Here is a 26,205-nt window from a genome sequence, read left to right as displayed (position 1 = left end):
AGGAAGGCGGGAGGAAGCACCCAAAGGAAGGGAGGGGAGGATGGTAGAGGGGAGCTAGCTTCTCCTTGTAGGCAGAAGATTTCTACTTATTTTGTCATTGTGCAGTGTTTGCTGACAACAGATGTATTTTATGCACATAATTGATATTAGGCAGCCCAGGAAAAGAGTTCTAGGCTGCCGATGTCATTTTTGCTGGGGGTGCGACAATTTCAAATATCTCAGGATGTAGCTGAAACATTGCACATACTGACACCTACCATCATGACCACTTCAAAAAGCTGAAGTGGTCATGGTGGTTGGAGTAACCCTTTAACTTTTGTCAACTTGCTGATTATACATAAGGAAAATTCTAACGTGTGTATAACTTTTAAACAAAAACAATTAGCAAAATACAAAAAAGGGAGTTGCAATGAAAGGAAAAAAATAAACTATGGCCTTGACTTACTAAGCTTTTTAAATGACTTAATGTTACTGGTAGAAAGGTTTCCAAATGATTTATTTATATTCCAAGTGATTTATATATTTATTAAGTAAACATTATTTTTATTAGATAACTCAGTTTGAATTTTTTTCCAACAGTATTGAATCGGAAAGCTTAGTAAATTGAGGCATATATTATTAGCTAAAAAAAATCAGACACAAATACTATATAATCATAACATACAAATATGAGTAGAAGGTGGACCACAAAATAACTTAAAATCAAAGTGAATGGCAGGGTATTTTAAAATACAAAAAAGCATTCTTCATAAATGACTATTTAGGAGCTAACTAGGGCAATTATTTTAATTAATACGATTCAAACTAAAGTGTCTGTTTCAGTGTCATTAATACACAGATAATCGGATACGTCATGCTTTGTTTTACAGAGGAAGGGCATGTCCATTATAATTATTGTACATTTACATTTAGAAGTTGTATATTATTATTTAGATGCATGCAGCTGAAATTAAGCTTGAACATTCGGTTTCAACTAGTTGCAATCAGCGATACATCTTAAGTCCCTAACGCTGAAATGCTATATATATATATATATATATATATATATACAGGGGTCAAGTCCTGGGGAAAAAAGTGTGGGAACTACTCCCCCCCCCAAAAAAAAAACAAAACAAAACACTCGTATGCATATATAAACGCGTGCACACACATACACTCAGACACACACATGCAATCAGACACTCACAGACACACATACTCAGACACTCACACAGTGGTGTATTTAAATTTTGTGCTGCCCTAGGCATGACTATACCTGAGCACCCCCTAATCTAAATATACCACCCCTTCCTGTCAAGGGCGCACCGCTTCCTGATTAAGAACCCACCCCATCCTCTTTAGACTCCACTATAGTGCCAGGAAAACAAAGCTGTTTTCCTGGCACTATAATTCCCTATAGTGCCCCCCCTCCCTCATGTCCTCCCCTCCCCCACTCGACAGGGATGGGGTTAAAATCCTATGGGTATTTAGCAGATGCTGGATGTCCTCATGCACAGGGTGAGGACGTCCAGCATCAGTTAGGCGAATTTTGGTCACCTAACCACCCGAAAGTCCCTCTAGTGGCTGTCCCACTCTAGTCCCACTAGAGGTGGAGTTACCCCTCAAGGTAATTATTGCAGTTTCTGAGAAACCGCAATAATTACACTTGCATGTTTAAGGGGACTGGGACGCTGCACCCAGACCACTTCAATGAGCTGAAGTTGTCTGGGTGCCTATAGTGTCCCTCTAAGCACACTCTCTGACAGACACCCACACTGGCAGATACACACTGACAGTAACACATACACTCAGTGACAAACACACACATTCACTGACACACTCATTCATTGACAGAGAGACACACACAAACACACTGACAGACAAACACTAATAGTCACACACACACACTAAATGACAAACAGACTCTCACTGATTTGACAGACACTTACAAACATACACTAACAGAAGCACATACACGCAAACATGTGCATACACTAACAGAAGCACATACTCTCATACGCACACACACGTGCATACACTAACAGAAGCACATACACGCAAACAGTAACAGAAGCACATACACTCATACACACACGTACATATGCTAACAGACGTAAATACACTCATACACACACACACTGACACAAACACACACATACACTAACAGACATAAACTAACATACACACACATACATAGACTAACAGACATACACTAACAGACATACATATACAAAGTATTAAAATTAACATTGCCCACCCACCCAGCCTCCCTACCTTTTAGGAAAGCTGGCATGGATGGGTCCCTGGGGTCCAGTGGGGCTGCAGTGAGGCGGGCTGCTTTCTCTCTGTCATGGGGGGGGGCACCTGATTGCCCCCCTCCCGGCGGGCTGCTCTCCCCCTGTCATGGGGGGGCCACCTGATTGCCCCCCCGGCGGGCTGCTCTCCCCCTGTCATGGGGGGGCCACCTGATTGCCCCCCCCCTGGCGGGCTGCTCTCCCCCTGTCACACGCGGCGAGGGAGCTGTGTCCTCTCTGCTCCCTCTCGCCGCGCGCCGTTTTCTGATGCAGGGAGCTGGAATATGACGTCATATTCCGGCTCCCTGCATCAACAGACAACCCACGCGGCGAGAGGGAGCAGAGAGGACACAGCTCCCTCGCCGCGTGTGACAGGGGGAGAGCAGCCCGCCGGGGGGGGGGGGGGGGCAATCAGGTGGCCCCCCCATGACAGGGGGAACACAGGGCATTTGGGGGCGGAATTTTTTGCCGCCCCCTGAGTGCCTGCAGGGGGAACGGCGTTCCTCCTGTGAAAAAAGTGCAGGAACGCCATTCCCACGCGTTCCTGCAGGACTCGAGCCCTGTATATATATATATACAGTACATATATAATTAGAGCCCTCAGTGGATCTTGATAAAGACCTATGGGTCGAAGCATTGATGCTTTGAATACAACACGATTTACTTCTTGGATCAAATCCACTAAGTGCTCTAATTTTTTCTATCTTCTATATTTATGCTGTGCAGCACCGTTGTTTATTTGCTTTATACTAGGAAGAGTGCCAGATTCCCGACGTTTTTGTATATAAGTTCAATAGACAAATTCATGCATGTTAACGTACCTAACCGATTCTTTAAATGCCTGCCTCAAATCCTACTCTGGTTGAGAGATATCTTCATGTATGTTGAGGATTTTAAGTCCCAGTATTCGAGTTGTACTGAGGCTAGGAGTCCTGATGATTGTAATGCAATTTGACGTTAGTACATACTGGTGTGATCTTGAGAGAGGCGTATGCCCGTGTAGCCCTGGAGTGTCAGGTAATGGAACTATTGGTAGACTGGGCACAATGCTGATTTGAGATAGGTTTGTGTGTCTGTAAGCTAATTTAAGGATAAGGTGGCAAAAAAGGGGTATGAACGCCACCAAGGTAATGATAGAGTACGGATGGACGAAATGGTGAACCGAAGTGGCCAAATTCTGTCAGCTGAATGCCAGGTACAGGCAGAATGTCATGTGTGCCTGCAATCGAACAAGGTCATGAGACAACCTAATCTAGTATAAGGGTTTAGAATGTTTATGGCATTGTAGATCATTTTGGTAGCCGAATGGGAGTTGGGATTGAGTAAAGTCAACAGTTGTTATGTTGAGACAGCCTGTATAAATATGCGGACTAGGAAGGTTGGTGTGTTGGGAGCCTGGAAACATTGCAAGAAACAGCTGACCTGTGAGTGGGAAGAACAGACCATAATGAATTGCACCAGATGTGTTGTCTGGGTAGCAATTGACAGATACCCCCTCCTACAGAGACCCCTGTCAAACAGTGGTGATGTGGGGTACACTACCAAGCCAAAGTTTACTAAAAGAGGGTAGGATTAGTTTAACAGAGGGCTGAATGTTGCAGAAGCAGGTGTCCTAAAGCTGGCTGCTGATCCCGCGTGGGCAGCAGCAGCATCAGGCTAAATGGGCTTAACAGCCTGTGGGAAATGGTCGTAGCTTCTTGTTCCTGATAGAAAGGAAGTTCAGTCATCCGAACAGGTCTGCTAGAACAGGGGTGACGAATGTAGCAGTGTAATTTTGGTAGGTGACCAAATGGGATGACATGCATGACAAGGTTAAGAGAACCAAGGAGACCTTGGATATCCCTATGATTAAAGGTTGTCCGAGACGGTTTCCATGCTCCCTGGTATTCCAGGCCATGCCTCTGGGGAGGCAGAGCTATAGCAAATTGAGTCCAGTTGCATACCAAGCAATTAGACTGATGGAGGAGCCTACAGTATAGACTTGGACAGAGGAACTCTCAGGTAAGAAAGTAGGGTCATGTACTTGCACGCTCCGAGGGATAGTAACAGAACTGCTAAGCTTGATAGAACTTGCCCAGAAGCGGGGAATGGTGAGTATTGAGATAAAAGCCCAATTGCCAAAGTTAACTTCAGTAGTTATAGCCTGGGAAAAGGAGGATATAGTTGAATGTGTCACAGAAACAGGGAGTAGATGAGGCATAATCTGCAAGCCGACACAGCAACTACCAGGATGAAATGCATTGTCTTGTAGAGAGGTCCAGTAATTAGTAGCATGGACGGATTTTATGATCGGGGTCCCTAGTTTTAAATCTACTGACTAGTCACTGCAGAACACCTTTTCCACTACAGAGTTTAGTAGGCAATAGCAAGAAACCAACTGAAGTCTCTGACTTCTATGGACAGGGAAAAAATGTGCCGGTGTAATGACGTGAGAAGGGGGAACATGAGTAAGATTGTAACAGGTGATGTTATTGAGAGGTTGGAAGTAAGGGGTACAAAGTAGGTACACCGAGTGGGAGTCAGTAACACTTGAGTTAGGAGATTTCCATTTCTCCAGTCTGTTGTGATGCGAATGAGGGTTGAAAGATGTATGTAGTCGCAGTGTGCATTTCCGCCTTGCCGTCTACATAACTCGGGGTAGGTAAAACCTGAATCTATGCCGTAAGCTGCTTAGTTGTACATGTGAATGATATTCCTTGTATCTGTGATTAGCAGCATTTTGGGACTGTTCCAGGATAGTAAGGGGCTGGCCTAGCAATATCTTGTTTGTGGCAGAGTACAGAGTATATTTGTGGAGGGTCTGCCGGGGAGTTCGGGCTGCAATCCTCCTTGTAACTAGGTGTTAGACGTACTATGAAGTAAAGATACAATTTATCCAGGAGCTTTTACAATAAAAAGAAGAGAATGCCTTATAGTTACACAATAAAATTCTAATTTCTAAAAATGAGGAAATACTTAAAATGCAAATGTGTGTACTCAGGCAGACAAAGTTATACTCAGTATAAAATCACAGCATTATGTTTCATAGCAGCAAATAGTCCAAGTATAAATATATAAGTCCCAAATTGGATGAATAATATATACCAGTCTTTTAGAGTGTGTATCATAAACCACCTTTGATCTGCTGGATGAAATAGCAAGATCAACTGGGGTATTTATGAATTTATATACTTTCAATACAAGAAAGATCGAGTGCAAAAGTAGAAAATTAGTGATAATTCAAAAAAATAGTTCCAAAATGTCAGTAAATAAACCAAAACATAAAAATGTAAATGGAAATAAAATAAGGGCTAATTAGTATTGCTGACTAACAGCCAAAATGCTTAGTCTCTCACCGAAAAAAATCTGGGCTGACAGCCTGAGAGTGATAATTGTGGCTGTAGCAATCAAAGATAAAAAATATATTGTGTTAAAGTCAATATATTTTTTATATTTTTTATCTTTGATTGCTACAGCCACAATATATTTTTTATCTTTGATTGCTACAGCCACAATTATCACTCTCAGGCTGTCAGCCCAGATTTTTTTCGGTGAGAGACTAAGCATTTTGGCTGTTAGTCAGCAATACTAATTAGCCCTTATTTTATTTCCATTTACATTTTTATGTTTTGGTTTATTTACTGACATTTTGGATCTATTTTTTTGAATTATCACTAATTTTCTACTTTTGCACTCGATCTTTCTTGTATTGAAAGTATATAAATTCATAAATACCCCAGTTGATCTTGCTATTTCATCCAGCAGATCAAAGGTGGTTTATGATACACACTCTAAAAGACTGGTATATATTATTCATCCAATTTGGGACTTATATATTTATACTTGGACTATTTGCTGCTATGAAACATAATGCTGTGATTTTATACTGAGTATAACTTTGTCTGCCTGAGTACACACATTTGCATTTTAAGAATTTCCTCATTTTTAGAAATTAGAATTTTATTGTGTAACTATAAGGCATTCTCTTCTTTTTATTGTAAAAGCTCCTGGATCAATTGTATCTTTTCTACGTTAATCCTTGGGATTTGGTGAAACCCCACTCACTCCAGTTTTCGAGCTTCCACGTATTACTCTGTCTTGTTCCCTCTTATTTTCTGATAGCCATTACTTTTGTCTTTCAGTTTTGTTTATTTATTGGTACTATGAAGTAAGAAGTAAAGCTTAAATGTGTCAGCTGTGCAGTTAGAGTGTAACCCTGTATCAACTGGCGACTTGCTTAGTGCTGAAAGGCGAAGAAATTAGCTGAAACGGGGGATGGTGAGGCCCTACTAATTGCCAAGTGGCTATGAGAGGCTCTAGCTATGAATTTGGTCGCGGGACTGAGGCCACCAAACGAAGTGGCAGTGATGCTGGCCTCTCATTGAAAAATAAGAGATTCAAAACGACTGGCCATGACAGATGAAATCCTGTGTAATAACCTGAAGAGGTTCAAGCGAGGCTCTATCTATGAGTTGGGCCGATGGGCGAATACCTTCGTGTGCGGATGGGAGTTGGCCTCACGGGACACAATTACTATTAGACTAAAATATGGCTAGCACCAATACCCTTTACAGCCAGTTGATCTATCCCTAAGGAATGTAGAGGAATAAGGATTTAATGATTTGCTGGGAAGTATGTGAAATATATGTGCCTAGCCCAACTAATGTGTGGTTAAGCTTGTGATGGAATCGTTTGGAGAGGGGGCGGGGCCTGACCGGGGAGCTGAGCAGACACGCTTTCAGCGAGCTCCCGAGCCTGGGCCCGATTTTCGGCGATAAACTGAGGAAATCTTGCCTGAATCGGTCCTGCCAACACAGCAACCGGCACCATGCAAACTGAGGCACAGAATGACACCTTACAAGCCTGCACATATGCTGAGAAACCGGGCCGGGAACTTTGGGCCTACCACGCATGGGGGATGGGAGAGACGGCCGCTCTCCTGACCCGCCGAAACAAGCAGCACCCGCAGCATCGGGCCTTCCAACCCCCCCCCCCCCCCCAGGACCAGCGGGGGATATCCTGGTCCACACAAGCTTGTACCCGAAACCTGAACTAAGCGTAATGGGTGAGAACAGCCGAGAGCGTGAAACGAGAGACCAAGCGACCGCACCTAAAATGGCGGCAACAGGCCCAATTATAGACCAAACCTCCACCCAGCCTCTGCATGAGCGGCTTGACGCTCTGCTCAACCGTTTCTGGGAGATGTTGGAGGAGCGGATGGCACTCCAAACCTCTAACTGCATGGAAGAGTCAAGGCAGCCCCAAACTGCGAGGCAGAGTGAGCAGACCCCAGGAACAACCGCCACGCACCGACGGGCGGTACACCCACCCGGGCAGGGGTACGCTAGGAGACTCCCTCCTATACACCTACCACATCGCCGGAGAGCCGCCCGCCGCAGGCGGCGGATGACCAACAAGATCCTCCTCAGCGCCCATAATGGGAAAGACCCGGCCCCGAGAGGCAACCGAGTCTGTGGACATAAGGTGCCAACCCCACACTATGCCCGGAGGAAGGGAGAAGCCCCCTGCAGCAACCACTTCCATTCCTCGCTGACCCACCTGCAGTCGCTGCCGGCGATACTGCCCAGAGGGAGCTGGCGCGACCCACGTCTACCCGGTCATGCAAGCAGAGCTACCAGAACAGGCATCGGGTGAGGTAATCCAGGAACCTGCAGGTTGCGACCCCCATCTAACAATCCAGCCCGCGACGCAGTAACTGCAATTTGACCAACCGAACTATGGACTTTAAGCATCTAATAACTCACATCAGCATGATACAGTACGGATTCTAGCTCTGTCTTAGCAAACATAGTGGCCATATACCCTGACATAGAGCAGAGAGCTTTGCTCGGGCTTTTTAAGTGTGATAAAATGTGCAGTGGTACTGACGAGAAGCACTAACGGATTACCCGAACCAATTGCACAACAATAAGGTTATGCTACAGTTATTATGTATATATTTGCATGTCTATAACTGAACTGTACCATGTCATTTCAGTTTTACACTGTATCCTGCTACCTAGTATGTACAGCTCTAACATAGTGGCAGCTCAGAGAGTAAATTCTCAGCTGATCGCATACTGTCATATCTCTGCTTAGCCGATGCTGCTGTAGACAAGCTGGATTAACCTATTAGCTTCTTTTATAACCATAACCTGCAAGGAACTTACACAGCATGATGTTTTACCTGTCTCTTTACATTTAACAAATTAGCCTTACTGTGCTCTTTACGATATAATAAGTGCATATAGTTTTGCCGTTCTCGTTACCACTATGCATGCCACCCTGCTGTCTCTTACTCTATAACACTCTTGGGATCGGATAATTATCCTCATGATGATTAAGATTTTCTTGTTCTTAAGCCTGGCGCAAATTCCCAACGTGTTTCTACCCATGTTTTACTAGACCAATTATTAGCCTGTTACTGCCAAGATTCTGCGCTATTAAGCCGTGTTTATCATCTATATTGATCCTCACCCTGACATCTTTACTTTAATTTGTACCACTTAAGTTAAGCTTGTTCTGTTAATCCTAAATTGAGCGTATACTGTCTAACCGGGTTTCTCCAGAGGTCTGGATATAATATTTCTGCGACTTACCAATCGGATCTTATGGTCCATAGCCTGTATTTTCAAGCTAAAGTTTATCAACAAAAATATTAAAAAATGAGGCATCGCAATCCTGGAAACATTATCTACTCTCTGATTGATGTAACAACCCTATGCTGTAAATCTCTTGAATGTTTCCCCCAATTTTTCTTCTGTACCCCATTCTACATGCCTTAATAAAAGAAAGATTGACGAAAAAAGGAATCGTTTGGAGAAACCTAAAGACACAATGGGAACGCTAATGGGAATACGTGCAGCAAGGTGTAATTGCTATTAGAGATAATGGTCCAACATACTTGTGTTGCGGTTAAGAGTTAAATTGTCAACAACAGGATAAAAAAGTAGAAATGGTCAATGCTTAGATGAAATGGGGGGGGGGGTTGAAATATGTAGATGGACAAAGTTTTAATCAATATGTATGGATAAGAAAGAGATAACGAATAGGTCTGCATCTATCTGAGAGTTCCCACTGTGCGACCTTCCGCTAGAAGGACCTGAAGTATGAATGAGAGCATGTTAAACGTATCTAGTTTCCTAGCAAAAAAATTAACATTGGAGATCCAGTGACTGTCTGTGACTAGAGTTGTGAATGCTGACAGAGGGACGTATAGGTAGGAATTGAGTAGCCGAACGAGGCCGTAGTCATATGTAAATGCCCAAATGAGGATCCGGAAATTGAGGCGTAGTGGATTGTCCGGGGTGGGCCATATGTAACGTAGGAGTGGCGGCCTTGTGAGGGCCGTATGTAGGGCATTGCTGTGGCAGGCTGTATGCCACATGTAATTTATAAAAAAGTGAATAGGTAATAGTGCTTCTGAGTGGATTTAAATATAGTATATATACATTTCGTATTCAATTATAGCAGCTAAACATTGGTGTGACACCTTTCCAACATCACCAATAAATAGGATAAACAATGAAAAATGTAGCGCTTATATAGTATGCAGATAATCACCTTTTAATTAATAATTTAGATGATTTTCCCAAAGCTTCATTGGTATCACCTTAATAATTATGTAATACTTATTCCGTATGCATTAGTTGAGTGTAGTATGATAGTATTGAATTTGACTCTAGTACACTGGAAGTGACGTAAGAGCTGAGTTGCAGGGTAAGGGGCTGTATAAGATGTATTGATCGTGCATGGCTAATGCAATTTATTCGTACAAAGGTTTTCAGGAGTGATGTTGTTGTAGAATTATTAGGCCTCATATAAAAATTGTCTTTAGGCCTCATAAAAATTGTCTTAAAGAATGCTTTGTGCTTTGTTAGAAGAAAGTGTGCGTCAGCGGAACCATAGATTCCTGTTGAATGAAACATTGTAGCAACTAGCTTGCATGTTAGTCTTAATAAAATGTGAAGTTACTAAAAGCCTTGAGAACTAACCTTGAAGATAACAGTGCCAAACTACTCAAAATGGCTGCCAAAGCACCCCTCCCATCGAGTGAACACCTCGTGCTAACAAGATGGTGCTGGAATCCGGAGGAGAACTTCATGACGACAGTAATGACATAAGATGGCACACCCAGTAGGGAGGGCATTTGAATGAACCACTTAACACTTAACCAATTACTGATTTATAATTCTATGTTATCTTGAATTCTCCAGTGATGTAATAATGCCTTTATAAGGGTCTGCGCACCCATTTTCTGGGCTCTTGCCATTACATTTCCTGAAGTTCTTTCATTAACCTGAACCTCGTGTCTCAGTGTGAATTTACTTCTGCGTGCACGCAACTTTATTATTTCTAATTTGGACAGGAACAGATAGTCATTCAAACTTATTGGTTTGCATAAAAGAAATCCACTACAATGTGATGGCCAGGGAAAAGGAGAGGGCCGTATATAATACCTTTTATGTGAACTGGTCTAATATGTAGCTGTGTAGAGGAATAATCAATAATAGCATGGAATATGTATGATGTTGGCCGATTAAAAGGTCGAAACCAGGGAAATTTAAATGACCAACATGATAAATTTAGTACGTGTTTTGATGTTGGTGGCTAGATTCTGCATAACATAAGTGGAATTATGCTTGACTGAAGTGGCATAATATTAGATGTGGGGCTTATGTTTATGATAAGGGATTATATACCCTCTGAGAGTTCAGCTAGGGGTAGGCTTCATCAGTATGGTTTTAAGTAGAGTGGCAGGGTGGCTGTTATAAGAAATAGCGCATGTGTAATATGATAGGACATGTTTGATTAAAGGCAATAAAGTTGTGGGATAGCTGAACTCATGCCTTATGCGTGTACCCAATTTAGGACGTATGAAGCGTGTTGTAATGGCCTAGTGAGGGCCTTGAGTAAGGAACTTACGTATGATGCTAAGAGATGGCACAATGTGAGTACTGAGGTACAGGGTGGTCAGATTGAGTCGGACATAACAGGAGAAGTGGAGTGATGTGTAAGTCATTGAACGGTTGAGGGGTATTGGTTATGCAGGGGTAGTAATAAAACAAGGTATGGTAGTGATGAGCCAGTAGTATAACCTGTGGTGTAACTAATGATGGTTGAAGGATCCGTATTGCGAACATTGTAGAGATTGTTATCTAACTAAAAATACGTACCTGCAGAGTCAAATGACCAGAAGGCAGATATGCAGAACTTACTGCCCGGAATCCAGGTTAAGACCTCTAAGAGTGTAGATATTGACGTAATATCGCAATGGCCGTCAACAATATTTGACAGGATTTCTCAAAAACATGACTGAAAGATGTAGATTAATATTTATGTATACATAGTTTGCACGTAGGAATAGGGTTGAAAGTAAATAACTAATTACTAGAGTAACCGCTGAATCCTTGAGGCATACAACATGTATAACAATAATTGCTTTATCTGAAGAACTAAATATATGAAAGGGCTGAATATGATTAACACATGGTTACTAAAATTGAGTGGAACATGTGGCTGAATGCATTGTAACATGTGTAGAACTTATGAGCGACCAAAGGTCGCAGAATGTGACTTAACTGAAACTAGTTAGCATATAATGAGCGTCAAGATGTAGCCAAATGTGCAACCGACTGTCGAATGGCTGGATTGAATTGGTCCGAATGCGAACGAGACAGTATTGAGTTTGGTCAGCAGAGTGAAGGCTGTGCAGGTGCGTGGGGGTGATGTAACCACGGGTAAGTATGCATAACATTGGTTGTAGGTCTTTAATTCCCATATAATTCCGTAATTCCTATCTAAATGTACTATCCCAATCTATGAGAGAGAGAGGCTTCAAACCAAAGACTATTACCAAACAAATCCACTCTGCTGTAAAAACTCCACGCACGTGCCGGCTACAGTACAGAGAGAAAAAATATCTACACTAGAACCACTTGTGGTCACCTACAACCCAGCTCTTGAGGAAATACAGAAAATCATTAAATACCTACAACCAATGTTAACAGAAGATGAGACTCTGAAAAACATTTTCTCTAAAACACCTATTTTGACCTTCAGACAACCACCAAACCTCCAACAAAACCTAATCAACAGGAAGCTGCCCACTGAGGTGAAGAATAAAGAAAATGGGACCAGTCAATGCAAAAAACCTAGCTGCAAACTGTGTCAGCACATATACACAGACAACACAGCCACACACAACAATACACATGTGTATGTGTATGCATATACATATATATGTTTGTGTGTATGTATAAAGTGTGTATATACATGCATACATGTGTGTATGTGTACATATGCATATATATATATATAAATTGCAATAATAATAATAATAATAATAATATAATATGTACATATATTTGTATATGTGTAGGTACATGTATTGGTGCTTGTGTGTGGATGTATGTGTAGCTGTGCATGTACATATATTTGTGCATTTGGTTGTATTTATATGTATATTGTTGTATGTACTTGTGTATATTGTGTATGTACTTGTGTATACTTGTACATATACACTACTAGTTTATATGTATATGTACATGTGTGTGAGTGTGTCTGTGTATGCTGAATATAGAGCCTTCATGCATATCCTGTAACTCTTGGATGGGAATTCATGCATTCTTAACCCCATATGGACGGAACCAATTGTACAAGTTGTGATCAAAACAAAACGTAAACAAAACCTGGAATTTGCGCTATATGTCTGTTCAACTGCAATTCACCTCTTTCATATTAAGTGCACTTGTTATATTATGTTCAGGAGAAACAGGGCTTTCATTTCATATCAAATATGTATATATGAAACATAAATGAAAGTGAACAAAATCTAAAAAGGTATGAGAAATTAAGTTCTGCATGACATTTTAACTGTGAATGTCATAATACTGCTAGATTTTATTGCAATAAAATACACATATGGGGGGCGGGGCCAAGCCAGCAAGCGGAGCAGACGCACAAAGGCTGAGCTCCTGCTGGATTCACCGACTAGCACCGTTAACTCGCCAAAAACCGAGACATACACCTACCGGGATACCCTACCTGCATAAAGGAGGTCCCGCTGATACGCCTGACACTTTCCACGAGCGATTCGGTGATCGGGAACCCAAGATGGCTGGCTGGGGCCTACACGCGACAGCGACAGGGAGAGACGGCCGCTCTCCCAGTCAACAAACCAGAGAAACTGACCTGCCAACAACCTGTCCCCCCCCCCCCCCCCGACCGGCGGGGGTTATCCCGGTCCAAGCGGACACACACGGGCACAGAACCGAAAGGAAGAGGCAAACGAGCGGAGAGACGAGGCGCGGCCCTGCAAAATGGCCGCCGCCACGTGGAATCACACTGCAGAGAGACCCGAGCTCATGGCCAGGCTAGATGCCATAATAACTAAGTTCTTGGAGAAGATGGCGGTTAAAGAGCGAAAAACGGAGGCTCACAATAAGGCCACACGCTCACCCAAGGTATTACCGACACACTCCTTAAGCAGGCGCAAACTCCCTCCCCCAGATAAAGTAAGCAATGGGCGCCAAAACGGACAAAGCTCCCGACGGGCCCACGAACCCAAACCCAAACGACTGACCTTGCCGCTGACAGAAACGAGAACTATGCTTGGACATAAAAACCACAGACCGCGCATCCGACACCGCTGGCATGGATCTCGACCGACTCGGAGGGCTCCCAAACAAGAACTGCCACTAAATAAAACAAAATGGCGCACTCGAGGGGCTGGGACACGGCCGTCTCCAAGCACAGCCAAGGCCTGCCAGCGCATTACCCAAAAGCAGCGACAGAGAGCCGCAAACAGCACCCAGAAGGGCTACGCTCCCATACCACTGGGACACACAGAGACTCCGGCCTGCAAAACCACGAGGGGAGTAGAGAAATGGCCAAACCGCCAGAGAAATACCCCCACCACCCACGGTACTCACGGAGGACCGGGAGGCAGCAGCGGAATCCCTCCAGCCTACTTGACACGCGATGCTGAAACCCAGTTGGACTCTCTATGTGCTTTGCTGGCACCGACGACAGGAGTAGGCTGACTCCAACTGCCATCATACGGCTAGGACAGCCACCACACCACCAAGCCCACGCAGCCGAAGAGGACTCTGACTCACACCATCCTTATCCAGCCTTGCCTCTCTAGCCAGGGCCACATTAACACACTTAGTTTTATAACTCATACATGTTTATTACCCTAGTGAAACACCACACTTATTGTATATGCACCTGTGAGCAATGCTACACCATCACATGTGCACCCAGCATATCTCATGCCATAGACACTCACATGTGATACCTGACAAATACCCTGTACATAGCCTAGCACATCTACTAAAGCATAGCTTAACCTGCAAATACAGCTCTTGAACTCCATTATAAAGTTGAACTAGTAATTATTATCAGCATCTTAAATTGTGAAACAAACCTGTCCATAATAATATGTTTTTTCTCCTAACTGTCTACTTTTCCTAGTACGATACACTAACAGGTGCACTGTCCATTTATATGGGATTACACGCTTATAATGCCTGCTATCATAGCTTGGCATGTATTCATTCATATATATTTTAACTTAACCTTGTTGAATAATATGTTGTGTATTACGCGCTGGGCTACGCATTACGGTTTGTTCATTCATTTATTTTGCAAACGATTCTATGTATGAGCCTCCTTATAATCGTGATACCGTACCATGACCGTGGCTAATAACGCAAACCAACTGTGGTTTTATGACACATTGCTCTGTCTAAGTGTATACCCCACCTGTCCTGGTAACAGAGCAGGGAAAGGTGCCTGTAATATCGATGCAGCTATGCATTCTTGAATTCCTATTTAATGTGAAACCATACTATATTGACTACCCACCCAAGCGATGTTAGCACTCTAAGCCTGAAAACGAATGCTTTAACCTTTAGGCATACTCGTATGTTATTTCAGTTAATGTCTATTAATCTAGTAACTTTTGCATACCTCTAGCTTAAACGATCGGCAATTTGTTTGTCTTTACCATTATACTGTTCATATATTGCCTCACAACGTATAAGCTTGTTTTCACTTAAAAATTGTGCACTGTTTCAATGCCATAACTGTATAATAACTGTATTATGCTTCGGCTTCCAAACGCTGTTGTGGCGAGGAAAGCTGTCTGTTATCTTTCATGCACGCCAAAATAAAGAATTCAAAAAAAAAAAAAAAAAATACACATATTTGTCTTCAGCAATGTCTCACGAGTACCACAGTACCCCCAATGTACATGTTTTATGAGTTATTGGAAACTTACAGGGGTCAAATACAGGTCTTTCCATTGAAATTTGCCAGATTGGTTTGCTGGGCCTATGTTGCTTTTGGGACTGTATGGTAGCCTAGGAATGAAAATTAACCCCATCTTGGCATACCATTTGTAAAAGTAGATAACCCAGTGTATTCAAAATGCAGTATGTCCAGTGTTTTTTAGTAGCCACTTAGTCACAAACCCTGGCCAAAGTTAGCGTTCATATTTGTCTTTTGTATTTTTTACACAAAAACTGCACGTTTACTGGTTATATCATCATCGTGATAAGTGTTACTGTTTTATAACACACATATTTGTGTTCAGTGAAGTCTCCCAAGTACATTAATGTAGCGGATTGGTACCGGGCTGTCCCACGACATGTATGAGAATAAGTGTATTTGGTCATATGGCTGGTTTAATGTGTATGTACATGTATAGAAAGCATGGTATCCGGGTATAATGACAGTTAAATGTATGTAAAGAATTGTATTCCTCTAGTTGTTCGGTAGAATCATTCAAATAAAACAAGGGAATGAAACTACCGAACAACCAGACCACCCAGGAATGAGTGTGCCTCCAATTACCATTTGCAACAATGTTGCAAACAGGTAATTGGCAATCAGTGCAGTGTGGTCTTTGTCCTCTGGGTGGCCGCCATTCGGGAAACAAACACGTGGCGGCGGCCATCTTAAACTACCGAACAGCGGTGTTTTGCCGTCGAGTGTCTGGAACTAAAATCGGACACTTGACTAGGCAAACACCGCTGAGACCTCCATACTTCCAGAAATTCGTATGGAAACTACCGAATGACCCGCCGTTCGGTAGAAAGAGCCCCATAAACAAGGGAATTCATTCAAACCCTCTCCAGGCTCTATAACACAGGCAATTCGCCTGTTTTCATTCCCTTGTTTGTGACCGACCGCAGGGCCAAAATGCATGGAACTGTTTTCGGATACTTTACCCATGCGGTCGGTCAAATCTTTGGAACCCCATATCTCACGAACCATTCATCCGAATGGGCTAATTTTTAAGTATGTTGGTCCCCCAGAATAGAGCTATCTGGGGATGTTGGATTTGTGGATGTACCCCAAGTATTTAGGGTACATCCAAAACTCGGGGAAAACTGTGTACACAATAAGGGGATTATGATGCTAGAGGAGGGGAGGAGATCTGTGGGAGGTTACTACTTAGAGATTGGATAATGTCTTAAGTGATAGAACCTCCTCCCTTGCATGGGAGAGGGCTTTATAAGGAACTGTGGAATAAAGCTTGTCAGTCTACTCCTGAAACTGTGTGTCGTCCAGTTATTGGGATTGCGATGGGGATACTGCTGTATTACTTTACCTGCTGGAAACCTTGCCTATGGACTTAACATCACCTTGTTCCTGAGCCTCACTGGAATCTCTAGTGGAGAATAGCTGTGCAAGATCGGCTCTCCGCTACAATTAATACTCCTCATGTCCAGGTTTTATGGTGTTTTGGAAAGTTACAGGGATAAACATAGGACTTGCAAATTAAATTCTCTGGACTTGCTGCCTGGGTGGTCAGGCTGGTCCCTCAAGGTATAATTAATAAAATGACTTAATTATGTTAAAATATTACATAAATATATACATAGAATTTAAATATATATTTACATAAATATGTATTTAAATCCTACATGTATATTTATGTAATTATTTATGCAATTATAGCTATTTATATGTATATTTTTTTTATTTTTGTATATATTATATATATATATATATATATATATATATATATATAATTTCATATATATATATATATATATATATTTTTTTTTTTACACTGATTGCTTTATTAAAACTTGTTTTTATCTTATTTGACCAGCAGGGGGACTTTAGGCAGTCCCCCTGCAGGCAGCTGCATAGACAGCTATGCCTGCCATGTGATCGCTCTTTCAGAGTGATCACATTGCCCCTGGGAGCCTAAATTGTCGAGGGGGGAATGCCTGGGCTGTCATGCAGTCCCCCAGAAGATTATTGCGGCGGAGGTGAGTAGAAGCTGGGCGCTGGGGCTTAAAGCCGTTAGGGTGTTTTATGCCGCCATAACGGTTTCAAAGACCACTATAATGGGGATGGCATAGAATACCCTAGCGACGTTAAGGGGTTAATATAAGTACTTATTTTGTTTTAACTCTCCCCTTCTAGCACCATCTTCTGTACTGTTTGCTTGTTTTTTATTCTCCCTCTCACTCTGTGATCTTCACACAAGATATTTTCGACCCTCTGGGAGAATGGTTTCTATATTCTATCATTTTCAAGGTGTCCTCTCTGCACTCATGTCGCTTTAACCCCTGTATCACAACTCAACTTTGAATTCTATGTGTTCTCTGGCTCAGAAATGCTTCAAACTTGAGAAAGGGAGGTTCTCCTGAAAGCTTGTCATTAAAAAATTCTGTTAGTCCAATAAAAAAGGTATTACAAGATACAAATGTATCTGTTTTTTACATCTACATCACTGGACTAAAACGGCTACAATCTCTACTTGTAAATATATATATATTTGTGCTCGGAATTTAAATACGTAATGGATAGTAACTGTGAGCAAAGTTGGTTGTGGTGTGCCGAAACCAACGTACGAGTGGGCCTGTAAATAAAAGAGGTCCCACCAAGGAGAATGTAATTATAACAGGGTGTAGGTGGGTGGGGACAATCAGCTGAACGGCAGAGGTGCGTAGGGGCTGGGAGTTTAAGTAGGGGACTTACTCCTCCCACAAATTCAGGCCTCCACAAGTTCAGGCCTTTTAACTTGTGCTCGGAATCTAAATACGTAATGGATAGTAACAGTGAGCAAAGTTGGTTGTGGTGTGCCGAAACCAACGTACGAGTGGGCCTGTAAATAAAAGAGGGCAAAAGATAAATTCGAGAAATACACACTTTATTGCATTTTTTTACAAGACCAAATTCCTGAAAGCTTGGCGAAGCTCTTTCTCCGGCTGTGGAATATATGCAGTATATATGGAGGATTTCCACCGCCCCAGTCTCTTGATGATATGGACCGGTGTGTTAGTGCTAGAGGCTGCAGAGGCGGCTCCTATACAGAAGGAGTGCCTGGAGAATGCAGTCGGGTTGTGTCCGAGCTTAGATAACAGAGTTCTGATATGAACCATCAATTTTGCTGTGGTTAACGGGTGCCCTTGTAGTGTTAAGAGTGGAAAGTCCGGTAGGTGACCGTGCAGAGTTGACCGTAGGTGGTCTAGTACTTTTACCGGACACCAGGCATTATCAGTAGGGAAGAGAGGAATTATAGTAGGGTGTAGTGACCGGTTGGTTTTAGTTGTAGGGATCGAAAGTAGGTAGTGATCCTCTATTTTAGTGAGGTGTGATATTTTAAGGCTTAGCTTAATATCTCCTTGACAAATTATGGTGAACTCTCTAGGTCTGAGAAAACCGTAGAAAGCGAGATATATAGCAGATTTGATCACCGTATTTGTGCCGAGGTCGAATGGGGCTGTGTCAAGGAGATTGCTAAGTGACCTGAAGATAGGCCCATCTATAGGTAATCTAATGGTAGCGAGTGGAGGTGAAACCTTTGATATGCCTTTCAAAACCTTTTTGATGGGGTATGAAGATAGGAAAGGAGTGTTGTTAGGAAAATAGGTGAGGCTGTGGTGCTGGACCCCCGTGAGATAAAGTTTAATGGTGTTGTGAGATAGTTTAAGGTGTAGGTGGCAAAAAGAGGCAAAAGCCACCATGGTTTGAATAGAGAAGTCACCTTGTAAACCAAACTCTGCAGTGAATTTATTAAATATATTAAGTGCCCTATTGTAAGTGATAGCCGTGTTTGGTGATAATGCTTGGTGAGTGAGTGCTCTAGCGTGGTTCAAGAGTGTGCTTAATCCAGGATTAGTTCGTGGAACCGTGGTGTCCTGGATGGTTGTAGGTGAGCCGTTGGGAGTGCCTGAGAGAATGCCTGAAATTGAGAACGAGAAAGAGCGTCAGCGGCCGTGTTGTGAATACCCGGGATGTGAAAACAAACTAAGTGAAACTGGCCGGATGCTGCCAACCAGGTCAGCTTGCGAATCAGCCGCATGAGGGTCAGGGAAGATGATCACCCTTTGTTAACGATTTCGCAAGCTGCCGAGTTATCTGAGTAGTATTTGACTGCCTTGCCAGACCAGAGATGACCCCAGGTGTGTGCGGCCGCCACAATGGGATAAATTTCAAATAGTGCTGAGGTCTCTCTGAATCCTGGCAAGGCATCCGTATCAGTGGGCCAATGGCCCCTGAACCAGTGGTTCCCGAAAATGGCTGCAAAACCGGTATTGGCTGCTGCGTCTGTGTGGATGATGGGTGAAGAGGTGGAGAGAGGGGGGATAAACATGGAGATTCCATTCCAGTCCTTCAAAAACTTCCCCCACATAGCTAAGTCAGCCTTGGCGTGGGGGTCCAAAGAAACTGTGCCAGAGTCCGGAACTCCGTGCATCAGGCAAAGAAGTCTGGATATGAAAGATCTTCCCTGCGGAATGATGCGCATGGCGAATTTCAGGGATCCGAGAAGGGACTGAAGTTCCTTCCTAGTGCAAACATCATTCCGCAGGAACAAGTCTATCTCCCCTCTCAAACGTGCCAGTTTGTCGTGAGGGAGGCTAGCTCTAAGGTTAACCGAGTCCAGTTCTATCCCCAGAAAGGTCAATTTAGTTGTGGGGCCTATAGTTTTTGCTGGGGACAAAGGGACTCCAAGTGTAGCAAATAGTGCAGTAGTGCTATTGATTGCTGTGGGTGATGGTGACCTGGGCTCTATAAGTAAAAAGCCATCGAGGTAGTGGATAACGGAGTGACACCTGGTGATGTTCAGAAGCAGCCAGCATAACGACTCTGCGAAAATGTCGAACAGTTTGGGGCTGCTACGAGAACCGAAAGTGAGTCGTGTAGAGAAGTAGTATTTCCCACGCCATTTAAAAAAAAAAGTGCCAGAGTGAGGGGTGCATGGGTAGTAATTTAAAAGCGTTTGTAATGTCCGTTTTGCTAAGCCAGGGTCGGTTACCAGATTATATGATGTACTGTATGGCGTCGTCGATGGTTACGTATTGACGTGAAAATTCGTCTGCTGGAATGAGTGTGTTTATGCTACGAACAAAAGAGGAGTGCGGTGCCGATAAATCAATAATTAGACGTTTTTTATTAGAATATTTGTGAATAGCAATACCAATGGGGTTAGTGCGCCAGGAGGAGAATGGTGAAGAGGTGAAGGGGCCTATCATGAACCCGTTCGTGATCTCCGAGGCAATGAGGGTGTCTGTGGAGACTGGGTCTAAACGTGCTGACTGGAGATTAGGGCATTCTAGTGTACCTGGGGGAATGGCTACTATACCCGTGAGAAAACCTTTAGTGAACCCTGTGGTGAGATAATCCACCAAATGCCTGCTAGGGTGAGACCTTAGATAAAAAACCAGGTTGTCGATGTTTATGTCGGTTAGTCATTTGTTTGGTGACAACCTGGCTGGGCACATGGTCTTTGTATGTGCCCTGAAACATATGGAGCAGATGTGCAATAATCTACAGGTGCTGAAACTGCAGGAGCCTGCGTTGAAGTTATTGCACACCTGCGCCTTCCCTAGAAAGAAGATGGGCCTACCTAGCTTATCCCGAAGACCACCCGATGACTTGTTGTAGGGGGTGAAAGTGGAGTGAGGTGTGAAAGTAGAGTGAGAGGTGGCGGTGGAGGTGGTGGGATCTGCTTCGACTGGACATAAGTCCGCCATGTGGGATGTCGAGTTGCATATGGCACAAGCCGGGGGCCTGAGTCCAGCGAAGTGGCGACAGAACAGTTCTGTGTCCATCTGACCCCAGTTCATTTTAATATTGAACTGCTTCAGATGGGTCGCCGCCTTCGCTGACACTGACTTGTGGTAGTCATAGAAAGAGGAGCCCCCGTACTTGATGCCTAGATCCACCACCTTGTGCAGATAAAGGTCTAATTCTTCTATCCTGTGGGGGTACACCGTGCAAATAACGTCTCGATATATCCTGAAGGCTATCACAAACTGGGGTATAGACAATTTTTTATTAAGCCTGGGATCCCTTGTCTTGAGCACCACGGAAATGTCACCATAGTTGAAAGCCTTGTTCTCAAGAACATCCTGAGAGGCTATGAGCAGAGACACCAGACACACATCCTTCCCGTCTAGGATATCTTTCTTGATAGAGTCAGGGACGGAGTGTGCTGGTGACTCAAATGGTGTAATGGCTGTGCCTGGTGCTGTGGGGGGGGGTATGGGAGGGCATGTTGGTATGTCGGGTACAGCCGTTATAGGGACTGGGACTACCGTGATAGGGGCTGGGACTACCGTGATAGGGGCTGGGACTACCGTGGTAGTACCTGGGGAGGAGATGGCGCTCTCCACCTTAGATAGCCTGTTATTGAGGGTCTGTAGATTGGCCAAGATCTCTGCCAGGGTATCCTGGTTGGCCGTGCTGTAGCTTGGTGGTTGTCCTTGAGAGCTAGTGCCTGGCCTAGGCTCGGGGGCTTGGTGGGTCAGTAGCCTATAAAGTTCAGCTTTTCTGGCTGTGGCCGGAAAGGGGATTCCCCTGAGCCTAAGTTCAGCCGTAATTTTGGGAATAGTCCATGCTCTCAAGGACGTGTGGGTTGAAAGGGTGAGTGAATCGCCTGGAGACTCGGGTCTGGTTGGCGTGAACGGTATGTCTTCTATCAGTTCTTCAGTTGGCATTGGTTCTTGGGACATTCTAAAAAGGAATTATTATGTGAAGATATATTAGTGAGGGAGTAAGGAAGTTGGGGGTGTGTGGGGGGTGGAGTAAAAGGAAGAACTGGACTGTAATGCTAGATGCCGAAGCGAAGAGTTTAACTGTTGAATGTTTGGGTAGGTGAGGCCCTGCTAATGCCAAGTGGCGGTGAGAGGCTCTACCTATGATTTGGCTTATGACGTAGTTGCCACAGACGTGGTGGCGGGATGTTGGCCTCTCGGTGACAGTAAAGAGAGATCAAAACGTGTGGCCGTGACAGGTGAGGCCCTGACTAGAGCCCTATAGTAGGGCATGCGAGGTTTCTAACTATGATTTGGGCGTGGGGCCGTACCTCCGTGTTGAGGTGGGGTGGGGGTGGAATGCCTCGCGGGATTGGATTTCCTAATAGGGTAAGCTAAGGCATTAGCCTAGACCCTTGTAGCCAGTTCGACTGTATACTAAAGGGTCTAGTGCGAGGACTGGAGAGGTATGTGGATACTAACCTTGACTGGTTGCAAATGGTCCCTGGAACCTTTTGGTAATATTAATGTAGTGAGTCTTGTCTTGTAGTTGTCCTCGAGGAAGAATCCTGGGTATTTAAGACAGATGTTGATGTATTTATACGTATCGTGGTGGCGTATGATTTGTATTTTGTAAGGGGCGCAATGTGTGATCCTGCGTTGAGGGATCTGGAAGGTTTAGGGTGTGTGAATTGGATGATTTAGATATTTTTGAGAAGGCTGAATGAGGCCTTGGGTTGGACAATGGACGTATTTGGGAAGGGCGTAAGTACCTGAAGGTATGGCTGAGTACCGGGTCAGGATTTGGTGTTTTTCCAGAGCCTGAAGGCCGTAAGACCGTATGTCTGGGTAGAAGATAATAAAGAGTTAACGTACCGTGGGCGTAAGCCTTTGACAAAGTAGTAATAAAAATTGAGACCACGTGAGGGCTTTGTATGAACAGTTGTAAGTTGAAATAGAGAACTATACCTTGGTTAGACGTACAGAGATTTTGTTAAACGTAGTAGGTTTTACCAGTGTAGAACCGGTGGAAGCCTAGGTTAATACTGGAGCTAAGGGTTAACCGAAGAAAATTATCGTAGTTAACAACAGATGTGGTAGTATGTAATAAAAGCTTAATAGTTTAAATGAATTTTTTTAGGCCTAGACCTTGATGACTCAAAGTGATAAAAATACCATACCTGTTCCTGTAATAAAGACCTTGAAAAAACAACTTTAGCGCAGAAAAGCGAGAAACCGATGCACTCTGTAAAGCCAAAAATATGTGACAGCGTGATTATATGGGAAATGATTAGTACATATGTCGATGTACCGGGTATTATGATTAGAAAAATAATTTATTTGTATATGTGACGTATGACAGTATGTATTTATAGGTTAAATATATATATATATATAGGAACCGTATGTTTTATAATGGTAGTGGATGTAGTAAAATAAATTTAACTGGTTAACATTGATGGAAAAACAAAAGGCTGGTATTTAAATAAGTTAAATATAACTCCAAACAGGTGAGTAGGTATCAGTAGTAACAGGGAATATACATAAAAGCAGGTAGAAATCGTGTAAAATAGGCCGAAGTGCATACCGTAGCCAATTATAATAAGATTTAACCGAATATGTGTTAGAGCATAGTGTTCGAGCTTAATTTATACGAAATATATAGGTCCTGGTTGACCGAACGGAATAAGAGGATACCGGTAATAATATGGTGTATAACTGTATATGCTAATTCGGTAGATTACGTACGAATATGTAAACAAGGTGAGAAAAGTGCCGAGCGTTTGTCTGCTTAGTGTGAACGCTGAATTCGTTTAAATGACCATGTAATAGTATGAGTAAGTTTAGAGGGAGCCTACCCCCACGTTTTTAGACCCGAACGGCGGGAAATAGCGGAACGCTATTTCCTTCGCCTAACTCACGTGCACGTGCCGGTCTCGTGACCGGAAGCCGGGTACCTCGACCGGAAAACTGATTGGAGGGCCTTGAACGGACGGAGAACTGTATCAGGACGTCAGACTGCTGGAAACACGAGAAATTCTGGCGGGAAGCTGGACCGGAAGTGCTGGTTGCTATGGGGACAAGACAATCAGCTGAACGGCAGAGGTGAGTAGGGGCTGGGAGTTTAAGTAGGGGACTTACTCCTCCCACAAATTCAGGCCTCCACAAGTTCAGGCCTTTAAACATATGTATACATAACAGAAAAGAAAGACATAATCCACGCCTGTGGTTACAAACCGATATGAGTATATACAGATATAGATACAACAGGCGCGGATTATCTCTTTCCTTTCTGTTGAATTCTAATTTTCACAAGGTTGGGGAAATCTTGTGTGATTATCTGCTGCCTTCACCCATCTTTTAAGAGATATAGTGAGCACCTATACTTCTTATTTTGTCTACTCATATATGTACCGTATATACTCGAGTATAACCCGACCCGAATATAAGCCGAGGCCCCTAATTTTACCTCAAAAAACTGGGAAAACTTATTGACTCGAGTATAAGACTAGGGTGGGAAATACAGCAGCTACTGGTAAATTTCTAAATAAAATTAGATCCTAAAAAAAATTATATTAATTGAATATTTATTTACAGTGTGTATATAATGAATGCAGTGTGTGTGTATGAATGCAGTGTGTGTATGAGTGCAGCGTGTGTGTATGAGGGCAGCGTGTGTATGAGTGCAGCATGTGTGTGTATGAATGCAGTGTGTGTGTGTATGAATGCAGTGTGTGTGTGTGTATGAATGCAGTGTGTGTGTATGAATGCAGTGTGTGTATGAATGCAGTGTGTGTGTATGAATGCAGTGTGTGTGTATGAGTGCAGTGTGTGCGTGTGTTGCAGAGCCTTGGTGGGGGGTGGGCAATTTTATTATTATTTTTTGATTATTTTCATTTTTTTAATTATTATTTTTTTTATTTAATTATTATTTTTCATTTTATTTTTTTTCGTCCCCCCTCCCTGCTTGATACATGGCAGGGAGTGGGCTCTCACTCCCTGGTGGTCCAGTGGATGGGCTGTGTAGGAGGGGGGCTGTTACTTATTTCTCCTGCAGCTCCTGTCAGCTCCCTCCTCCTACGCGCCGGTCCGTGCAGCTCCCAGTGTAAGTCCCAGTGTAAGTCTCACGGCCGCACTATGACCCCGCGGCTCTCGCGAGACTTACATTGGGAGCTGACAGAGGTGCTGAACGGACCGGCGCGGAGTCGGAGGCGGAGCTGACAGGAGCTGCAGGAGAGGTAAGTAACAGCTCTGCCAGTCCCCCTCCTACACAGCCCCATTGTCTGTATTATGGCAATATAAATTGCCATAATACAGACAATTGACTCGAGTATAAGCCGAGTTGGGGTTTTTCAGCACAAAAAATGTATATACGGTATATACTGTATATCTCAAACATGAAAAAAATCTGTGTACTGCAAAATATATGCATAATATTTATATTTTGCAGTACACTTATTGGCTAAAACAAATGCCCAAACCAAAATGCCACATGGACAAATACTAAATTAACCAATAATTATTTATTTCTTCACGAAACAAAACACTAATTTTTCCATTATGCACTAGCTGAAATTGTTCACATAATTTTTATATTATTTTTTAGTGGATATTTTTTGAGACTTATTTTATTACTTTATATGTAGTTGCAAATGAACCATAGCCAACACCATTGCATTATTCCACTTATTTTTATGGTGTATTCACCCTGATGCACTTTACACTCTTACCCACATTTTATGATACACGTTTGGGACAACTTGGTAAATGTGCAAGTGGGGTGTTTCAGTTTAAGCATTTAGTCCACATTTTCTATAGTTTTGCTTAAATATGGTTCTTGCACAATTTTCCATCCCCTTTGCTGCGTATGCCTTGGGTGCCTTGCTAGTATTTCCCACAAAGATAGGTATGGTTAAAGTTGATTTCTTTTTTACTGCATTTAGAGC

At 43.1% G+C, this 26,205-nt stretch overlaps 1 protein-coding gene across 1 annotated transcript in view; it reads right to left on the bottom strand.

Moving 5' to 3' along the window:
- The window catches only part of CPNE4 (copine 4), a 457,901-nt gene that overhangs the window by 2,652 nt on the left and 429,044 nt on the right, over positions 1 to 26,205 (bottom strand). The gene's annotated exons all lie outside the window — the stretch shown is intronic.

The sequence above is a fragment of the Pelobates fuscus genome, chromosome 4 (assembly GCF_036172605.1).
Source record: "Pelobates fuscus isolate aPelFus1 chromosome 4, aPelFus1.pri, whole genome shotgun sequence".
NCBI classification, from domain to species: Eukaryota; Metazoa; Chordata; class Amphibia; order Anura; family Pelobatidae; genus Pelobates; species Pelobates fuscus.
Note: the sequence above shows the minus strand (reverse complement) of the source record. Positions and strands in the feature narration are given on the sequence as shown.